Consider the following 11,122-nt stretch of genomic DNA (forward strand, 5'->3'; position numbering starts at 1 on the left):
CTATTATATAAATCAAATTTATATTATTATTTGAATTTTTTTTCCCGTGTTTTTTTCTAAACTTTTCCACTGACCCCCTAGACAACATGACAACCTGACTTAGGAGGTAGAAAATATCATTATAAAACCACTAGAAGTTTTTTTACCATAATAAAAAAACAAAGATTTTGGAAGCAAATCTTTGAATTTCCATGAGGCCAGATCGTCAATCCTTTCCACATCCTCCAATGTAACTCATCCACAAACAAGGAACATTAGCGAAAAGAGCCTCTTTGTGATTGTTGTCGGCGAGTGTGTGTGTGTGTGTGTGTGTGTGCATTTAGTGGGGTGGGGTGCAGGGGTTAATGTTTCGGTGGAGCCGTGAGACGCAGTGAGTCAGAAAACAAGAGCAAAACAAATCTGTGATCTGGAACTTCCCAAGCACCCACTCAGGAGGGATTAATGAGGAGTACACTGCTGTGAAATTACGTGCCCTTTGAGTCAAGAAAATGGCCTTAGTGGTGCATGACCTTGAAATGAGGTGAGACAAACCTCACCTGAACCACAATTAACAACGTTACATGGCCCGAGTTTGACATTAGCAGACAAAAGAATACAAAAGTCAATATTTTATGTGGAAAAATCCGTTTTCAACCCGCATCGGGGCTCATTTCCCAAGGCCCAACGCGAGCAGCCTAAAACCACGTTTGATTAAAAGGTATTACGGAATAGGAACACTTGCTCGCCAAGCGGATGTTTGTTTGTCTTTGTCGACCGGCGGCCGCTTTTATCTTTTGTGTAATTCTCTGTCTGCTGAAATGTGTTTAAAGAGATGAATTGGGATTGGAGGAGCCGTCCTGACATGATTATGAAGGATTCATCGGGAGCCATCTGCCATGGTTATGAAAGGGGGTGAGGGTGGGTTCGCACGGCGAGTGTGGAGAGACAGCGGACCTTCTGTTCAGCAGTCTTCCTGCTATCACACAATAGACAAGCCTTTTGCGTGTTGAATTAACACGCTTGCGCATCCAGCTCGCCTTCGCGAGGGACAGTTGTGGGGTCGGGCAGACGAAGGTACGAATTCGTACGGATGCGGCCAAAAGCGCCGAAAATCTGTGATACTTTCCCAGAGCGAAGTCCAGGTAACAGAAGGACGAGGGTTCTCGCTGAACATATAGTTTACGTCATATTCACACACCAGTTGGAGGAATTTAAGGAGCAGATGGGTTCTATTGCTCATCAAAACGTCCAGTTGCTCTTCAAAACGGACGAGGCCGGAAATGAAGCCAGCGTGAGCCTGTTTGATGGCATATAGGAGATATGCTTGAAAATCACACATTGTTTTCTCTCACTATTTAAATTTGTCTTCGGGTAGCAACTGACTGTACAGGCCAACATAAATCTGTCTCTGATTGGATTATTACTGTATTAGCATGGACGCTGGTTTTCAGATTAAATTAAGTCTTTATACTTATCATTTTAAAAAGAGAGAGGTGGATAAAAACAAGTACACATGCACTGTAGAAACAAGATTCTGGCAAAATACAAAAAAAAACTGAAATGTGACATAAAACACCATAATGCTCATAACTGACAACAAAAACCTTTTAAAAAATACACAATCAAATTATACTTCATGCAGTGACTTCTGGGAATGTAATATTCTCATATTTTTACTTACAAAGAAACTATTTTACTAATAATATAATGTAAATGTACTTACTTATTATATATACAGTGTAAATTCGAATTAGATTCATACTTTCTACTCCCAAAGCCATACATTCTGCAGTATTTTACAATAAAATTACAGTTAAGGTTAAGCAATTAACACATTTTGTATTGTAGCATTTTACAATTTCTCCCATACTTTTTTTTTTTTTTTTACTAATCTACTGACTAAATATTGATAACCCAAACTATATGTATTTTTGACAAAGTTCGACAAACCAAATATTCAAGATAGCGTCGACCAAATGGTAATGTTTAAAAATCAGTCACTGAAAACCCATATTGATGGACCACTGTTCTGAATAATGGGGGTGACACGTCCAGCTGAATGATTTTAAATGATTTTAACATCAAAACAAACTAGTGAAATGGATGTAGAGGCCTAGAGCCAGATTTACTGACATGATTCTGTTGCATTAATAGTCCAACAACTTTTATTTCTGCTACTTTAGTCAGTTTTGAGCGAGCAGTTTCTCTTTAAAGACCGTGCACCGCGTTTCACTTGCCACCGATGCTGTGGACATAAAATCTCACTATAAAAAGATTTATATCACTCTCTTTAAAACTAGATTTATATCACACGTCTTTAGACCATTTCTCCTCTCAAAAAAACTCAGCGATGTGCACACAATAGACAGGACGATCATTACCACAGTAAAAGGTGGTTGTGGCAAGTCTTTTCATCCTTGTAGGAGAATTAAATTTCACATGACTGCACCTTAAAAATTTCAATTGAATCATATATCGTCAGCTTAGCTCGAGGCAGAGCAAGCATCACGTCCAAAGTGATCATAACTGCTGTGAATTGTGGCCCGTAACCTCTGAAGTAAACGGTCAGAAATCTCAGCGCCGTCTGGGCATCTTCTTGACAGCCCGTTACGACGATAAACCCAAGGAGAATCAGAAGCAAAGAAATCCTCAGTGATCCGCTCTCTTCCCTGCATTGTTTTAACATAGTGCCTCTACCTATTACAATCCTGCCATCACTTCACATTACAGGTCAAAGTTATGGTGCTTAATTACATGCCGCCTGCTCCCCGCTTCTAATAACCTGTCATTTGGGGGGAATTTGAATGTCACACCATATTGTGGAGCCGTAATGGCGTCCGGCAGATCCACTGATGGGACGTTTTAGGACAATTATAGGAGATATTCAAATCGCAGGTGGGGTATTGAGTGACCCGCAGCATATACAGATTTTCCGTCACTGTCTGAGACACACACACACTTCCTCCTCCACACTCAGAACTTGACCCCGCGATCCTCCGCGCTTGACATTGACAAAATGAACGCCTCTGCCGCCGAAATAGTTTAACTGTAGCCTGATCGCTTTTATTATCCTTCTAATCCAGATATCAGCTATTTCATCAGGCCGGAAGATATGCATGTCATGAATTATTTTGACACGGGGACCTTTTAATTTTCTCCAGCAATATTTCATCCCACCAATCAGCGGCTGAAGTCAGCGGTGCCGCGCGGCCGTGGCGGTGTTAGAGGACAGTGCTCTCCCGACGGCTTCAAATCATCTGGGAGCTGTAATGAGCTATGGACACAATTATTATCATCTCCTGTGCTCACACATTTCATCAGCCCAAGGGGGGCAGATGCAAGATCACACACACAGGGAGCCTTAAACAGAAGCTATTCTATGTAAAAGTGTTGTGCTCCATGACATTCTGGGATAAATTTAAACTCTATTGATGACATTTATTGGAATTATTTTGAGTGAACCTTCTGTTTATAGTAATGCACTTACTTTGAAAATCTAGGGGCCGACATAGCACAGAATTTTCCATGTTTTGAAAGTGTAGCAATAATATCAAGACATAATGATATTACACAAAGACATAATAAGGGGAGGAGACAAACCACAAAAAAGCAATTTAAGAAATCATAACACTCAATATGACGGCTATAAGAATGGAAGGTGAATGCAATTTCACCATGTACAACATGATCCTGGATCAACATCTTTGTTGACCCTGGAACAACATTCCAATCAACCAATCAGATATGAGGGACAAGTTTATAGTTTAGGTGAAGCTTAGGCTTACACCTAGTGTCTTTTTAAATAAAGACCACTCTAAATAGATCCGGGGACATTCACAAGATGGCCGCCTAGTGGACTGATATTATATATCTTATTGTGAACAATTTATCCATGTCTATGTATGATTGTATTTTCATCTTTTGACCTCATAATGTTTAATCAAAATGTCATAACTTGATCTTCTGGTGAAAATGGCAGATTTCTGACTGGTGACGTATGCTGCTTCTCCATTCATTTAGTCCACTTTAAAGGAGAACTCCGGTCAATTTTAACATTGAGCTAATTTTTTTGTAAATTTGGAGTGCTGTCAATACAGAGAACAACGACAAAAATCGGTGTTGCCTACACCGTGTTATCCTCTTTTTAAAATTTGCACCCTGTTGACTTCAATGGGGCAAGTTTTAAACCAGCTTTTAGCCTCTTAACATCCTTGATGTGTCATTACAAGTGCACAGCTAATGTGAGTGATTCCTTCAGAGTGATCACGGGTGAATCTGACTGCAGTAGATGTGAAAGATATGAATAAAAATGATGTTTATTCAGCCAGCGCACATACCTGTATTTACATCCTGTTTCCGGTCGAAGTCCATAGTAATCGATTGTCGAGTTCACGCGCGTGATCATAGGTAACTAAACCTATGCGTGTGAGCTCGACAATCGATTACTATGGACTTCGACCGGAAACAGGATGTAAATACAGGTATGTGCGCTGGCTGAAATAACATCATTTTTATTAATATCTTTCACATCTACTGCAGTCAGATTCACCCGTCATCACTCTGAAGGAATCACTCACATGGCTGGGCACTTGTAATGAAACATCAAGGATGTTAAGAGGCTAAAAGCAGGTTTAAAACTTGCCCCATTGAAGTCAACAGGGTGCAAATTTTAAAAAGAGGATAACACGGTGTAGGCAACACCGATTTTTGTCGTTGTTCTCTGTATTGACAGCACTCCAAATTTACAAAAAAAAAATAGCTCAATGTTAAAATTGACCGGAGTTCTCCTTTAACCCCACCTCTCCACAATGGACTGCAAGCTTGCATTCATTTTTGTGTGCAACTTCCTACAATTTTTTCTTTGGTGATAATCCATTATACTTTAATGTTCATCAGAGTAAGAAAGAAAATACTTTGGCCGTGAGAGCTTAACGCGTTGCAACTACTTACAACACAAGCAAATACAGAAGTGCGTTGTAAATACTCACAACGCAACCAAATACGGAAACGCAATGCAAATACTCACAATGCAACCAAATACAGAAACGCACTGCAAATACTTGCAACTCAACCAAATACAGAAACGCACTGCAAATACTCAGTCACAATGCAACCAAATACAGAAACACACTGCAAATACTCACAATGCAACCAAATACAGAAACACACTGCAAATACTCACAATGCAACCAAATACAGAAACGCACTGCAAATACTCGCAACTCAACCAAATACAGAAACGCGCTGCAAATACTCACAATGCAACCAAAAACAGAAACGCACTGCAAATTACTCACAACGCAACCAAATGCAGAAACGCAATGCAAATACTCACAATGCAACCAAAAACAGAAACGCACTGCAAATTACTCACAACGCAACCAAATGCAGAAACGCAATGCAAATACTCAGTCACAATGCAACCAAAAACAGAAACGCACTGCAAATACTCGCAACTCAACCAAATACAGAAACGCGCTGCAAATACTCACAATGCAACCAAAAACAGAAACACACTGCAAATACTCGCAACTCAACCAAATACAGAAACACACTGCAAATACTCGCAACTCAACCAAACAGAGAAATGCGCTGCAAATACTCACAACTCAACCAAATACAGGACGCTCTGCAAATACTCACAACACAACCAAATACAGAAACGCACTGCAAATACTCAGTCACAACTCAACCAAATACAGAAATGCACTGCAAATACTCACAACGCAACCAAAAACAGAAACGCACTGCAAATACTCACAACGCAACCAAATACAGAAACGCAATGCAAATACTCAGTCACAATGCAACCAAATACAGAAACGCACTGCAAATACTCGCAACTTAACCAAATACAGAAACGTGCTGCAAATACTCACAACGCAACCAAAAACAGAAACGCACTGCAAATACTCACAACGCAACCAAATACAGAAACGCAATGCAAATACTCAGTCACAATGCAACCAAATACAGAAACGCACTGCAAATACTCGCAACTTAACCAAATACAGAAACGCGCTGCAAATACTCACAACTCAACCAAAAACAGAAACGCACTGCAAATACTCACAACGCAACCAAATACAGAAACGCAATGCAAATACTCAGTCACAATGCAACCAAATACAGAAACGCACTGCAAATACTCGCAACTTAACCAAATACAGAAACGCGCTGCAAATACTCACAACGCAACCAAAAACAGAAACGCACTGCAAATACTCACAACGCAACCAAATACAGAAACGCAATGCAAATACTCAGTCACAATGCAACTAAATACAGAAACGCACTGCAAATACTCGCATCTCAACCAAATACAGAAACGCGCTGCAAATACTCACAACGCAACCAAATACAGAAACGCACTGCAAATACTCACTGTCACAATGCAACCAAATACAGAAATGCACTGCAAATACTCGCAACTCAACCAAATACAGAAACGCGCTGCAAGTACTCACAACGCAACCAAATACAGAAACTCACTGCAAATACCCGCAACTCAACCAAAAACAGAAACGCACTGCAAATACTCGCAACTCAACCAAATACAGAAACGCACTGCAAATACTCGCAACTCAACCAAACAGAGAAATGCACAGAGAAATGCAAACAGCGCATTTCTCTGTTTGGTTGAGTTGCGAGTATTTGCAGTGCGTTTCTGTATTTGGTTGAGTTGCGAGTATTTGCAGTGCGTTTATGTATTTTGTGTTTATTTTTGCATCCTGATCAAATGTGCATTGTGAGTATTTGCAGCGTGTTTTGGTTTTTGGTTGCGTTGTGAGTATTTGCAGCGTGTTTCTGTATTTGGTTGAATTGTGAATATTTGCAGCACATGCGTTGTCAAACTTATGAAGATGTTTTCTTAATTTGCTGGTGTTTTTTTTTCTATTTGCATGCGTTTTCTAGAGTTGCAGCACGTTGAGCACTCTCGGCCACCGAAAGAAAAGCTCTGACGCTACTTCCATTAGTCCACCTTCAACGGACAATTTAAACAACGTTACAGATCAAATGATAAACATGTTTACTGAAGATTTGTATTTAAAAGTACTTTAACCAAAAATACAAGCTTCAATTGTATTTAATTTTTTTTGCTTTTAAACACTCCAGAATGTTTTGTCTTATAGACTTCCATTGTATGAGTGTTTATGTGTGTTTTTGGAGGTTTTGACAAACTGAGAGATGATTCGAAATCATTTTTGGTGGTAATCAACAATCAACAGTGTGCATAGATTACTTTTTTTATTTATTTAACAAAGAGTATTGTTTTAAGCTTGCTAATTCCACTCAAAGAAATACATACTCAATCATAAAATATTTGTAAAAAAAAATCAGAAACAGACTGCCTTATAAACAATAAATCGAAAATAGTCATCCATAATTCGAGGGACCACAAGACCCTAGACCTGCACCATGTTTCTGTCTTGTTGCATCTAACCTCGTTGATTTCTGGAGATAAATGTATGTGGAAAAGCTGATCACATTCCTAAATCTGTGAATCTATGACCTTCTCCCAACCAGGTGATGACCCTAGATTTAAAACGAAACATTAAAGAACATTACACAAGACCCATTCCATCAGCCTTTGAGGAAAAGAAAAATGTTTCAATTAAATCTCCAGTATCAGCACCAGCGCTGATTACACACACACTTTCACATCCTCAAAAAGTTATTTGACATAAATTACGGGTGTCACATCATTTTCCAGCGCATAGAATGCAATTTACGGCCGATCCCATTGACTGGGAGCTGAACCTCGAATAAAATCGCCAAACTGCCTGGGCAATAAGATGCACCTTTCTCTCCCATCAGCACACAATCAGTCCGCCGGCCACCGGCAGATTAACAATGCAAATACTGCTCATGATAGTAACGACACATTTATGCACAAATACTGAGCTGTGGTCGATATCTTTCAGAGCCAGGAAGGTTTGGAGCCATTGGTTTTATCAGCTTCCCTCTTCAAATAAAAATGAACTGCCTAGTAAGAGGATGGAAGAGATGCATCTTTAATACTCAATAAATTAAAACATGTTTTAGTGGAGTTCATAGCATCACCGTATTTGTCTTCAAGGTGAGTTTAAAGGTCTTAATGACAGTTTGTTTTTCAGTCAAATGTGAAACAATGAAAAACTTCAGTTATTTAAATGTGCATACACTGTACATTGCATGACAATAGAGAGCTTTTCTATAGGTTGTTTTCAATCAGGATTGTATTTTTTAAACCAAGTTCAGTGAATTTATGAATGTAAGCGGGACACTTAATGATGTGTCATTGTGTTATTCTTCCATTAATATTTTTGGAATGGAATGACATTTAGCCATGTGTATCATTTTAAAAACAACAAATCCGAAAGTGCCTCAATTTACTCTCCCAACCGTTGAGACCTATTTAACATCAAATAAAGCAATAAAGCATGAAATGGGCCTATTGTGTCATGTTTGCTAACTCATAAGTTAGACATTAAAGTGAATATGATAAACTCATATTGTTGGAATGACAATATGTACCTTAGGTTGCTGAAAACGTGGCACTTCCTGTTTACCTTTGTAACTGCCAACAGCTGAAATTGTATCAAAGCTCATATATCATATTATATACATTTTTAAAAATAATTTTGAAAAGTTTTAAAGTATTTAATAGTTCTAAAATATTTTAAATAATGTACAGGTTTGACATAATGGAATTTCTCTCATAATTTGTACTTTTGGATTTTTTAAAAATCTCCAAAGATCCTACTAAAAACTAAAATTTTCATAAAATGATTGTGTAAGTGGGACTTATATGGACTAAATAGTATAATATATTGTATTGTATTATATATATTGACTAAAAAAGTAACTAAAATATTCCTCAATATTTTTTTATTTTTTTTTATATATTTCATTTGCCAGGATGCTTTAGTCACATTACATAACATTTTTGACTAGAATATTATTGTAGTCCATACCATAGAATAATGTTACCATGTGAGCAATTTTTTTAGGTTTCCTGAAAAGCACTTTTTACAGACCAGGATCTTATTTGATTTGTCCCATTAGGATCTTTGGTAACACTTTATTTTGATAGTCCCTTTTGAAAATTCTGTTGACTATAAGTAACTTTACAACTTCAAGTCAACTAAATCTCAGTAGAGTATTAGTAGACTGTCTGCTTAATATCTGCTAACTCTTCATTGTGATGGTCCTCCAACAGACATTCTACTGACTATAAGTAACTTTGCAAGTATGTCAACTTATTTTAACCCTAACTCTACCAGTCTACTAATAATGAGAGTTAGTAGACATGTAGGTGCAACGTTACATTACTTATAGTCAACAGAATGTGTTAAAGGGACCATCAAAATAAAGTGAAACAGGATCTTTTAGGGTTGTTGGTCACAAACAATGACAGGAAATTCATAAGGTGGGAAGGAGTCGACATGTAAAGAATGGACCTTAGTCTCGATAAAAACTTGCACACGGCCCTCATAAAGCTGTCATCAAACACTTAAGCACTTGACAAGGTAAAACATGCACTTTGTCCTTAACTGTGATCATTTAGTTAGGAAGCAGCACTTCACTGAATGAAAATCATAGCAAACCAGCGCCTCCTAGTGTCAGGACTGACACATTTACTGTAATAAAAGTGTCAGACATTTCACCAGAGGCTTGGAGGTCTCACTGCATAGCTCTGGCTTTTGAAAGCCTATAGTACTGACACAATTACCCCCAGCTAAACCTGCCATACGAGCACAGTATGGTAGCCATATGCATGTTTTCTAGGCCTGTGGCCCAGTTGCAGTAGCTGACCCACTTCACATCACGATAGTGCCATAGGGGTCTTTCAGAGATGAAGGTGTGCACTGTATGTTGGAAAAGGTGCATGGTGATGATTGATGAGGTTTCTTGCGGCTTTCTCTCTGCAAGGCCTGTTGGAAGAGCAAAGCAGACTTTGCCCTGATATCTCCCTAAACACAACCCTGATATGCTGCTACACTCGTTTCAACGAATCTACAATTGGACTAGTACTAGTTGATTTCCTTATTAAAGCTCAGTGATCTAACACCATGTACAGAATCCTAGCTGACCATGTCTCTGCTATCCATGCAGGGCTGGAGGAGGTGGGTGTCCGTTATGGCTCTTTACACCAACCATCATGAACAAAACAGATTTCCTGCCCTCCGCTCTCTTTCTCTTCTTCTACTGCAGGCCATAGAGAAATTAATACTAGAAAGGATTTATTAAAGGGATAGTTTAACCAAATTTCTGTCATCACTTACTCACCCTCATGTTGTTCCAAACCTGTATGAGTTTCTTTCTTCTCTTGAACACAAAATAAGATTTTTTAAAGAATGTTGGTAACCAAACAGTCAACAGCACACATTGACTTCCATAGTATATGTTTTCCTACTATGGAAGTCAAAGGCAACCGTCGACAACTGTTCGATTACCCAGCATTCTTTTAAAGATCTTCTTTTGTGAGTAAATGATGACAGATAACGATGAAAGATGAAGGTCTTCACAAAATATTAAGCATGGAGGATGATGCAGCACAACTGAAATATTTCTTGAGCACAAAATCAGAATATTAGAATGATTTCTGAAGGATCATGTGACACTGAGGACTGTGATAATGATCAAAATACAGCTTTGATCACAGGAATAAATGACATTTTAAAACAAAATGGAAAAATTATTTTTAAATGGCAATATTTCACCATAATACTGTATTTTTGACTGAATGAATGCAGCCTTGGTGAGCATATGAGACTTATGACAGACCACAAACTTATGAATGGTAGTTTAAACTGTTCGATTGAACAGACAATGAGTTATAAACAGACTTATTGAAACGAAACCTTATTTTTCACTTTTCAAATTTCACACACACCAATATAAGCAATAGGCCCTATATGAAAAATACACATTTCTAAAATGCCTTGCCCCATTACTGTAAAAGCAATTTGTTTCTACAAACTGAGGCATGAGTCAAAATTATTTGCTTTGATAATCAACATTTGAAACCTTTAAAGCCATAGTAGGAATTCACGGTAAGATCAGATTCTCAGGCGCTGCTTCTTGGTGTCCGTGAGCATCCAGCTTTAATCAAAAAACAAGTTGATAGTAATAAATTGGTGTCACCAAACCTAATGAA

This window comes from Scardinius erythrophthalmus, assembly GCF_964197995.2.
Source record: "Scardinius erythrophthalmus genome assembly, chromosome: 22".
NCBI classification, from domain to species: Eukaryota; Metazoa; Chordata; class Actinopteri; order Cypriniformes; family Leuciscidae; genus Scardinius; species Scardinius erythrophthalmus.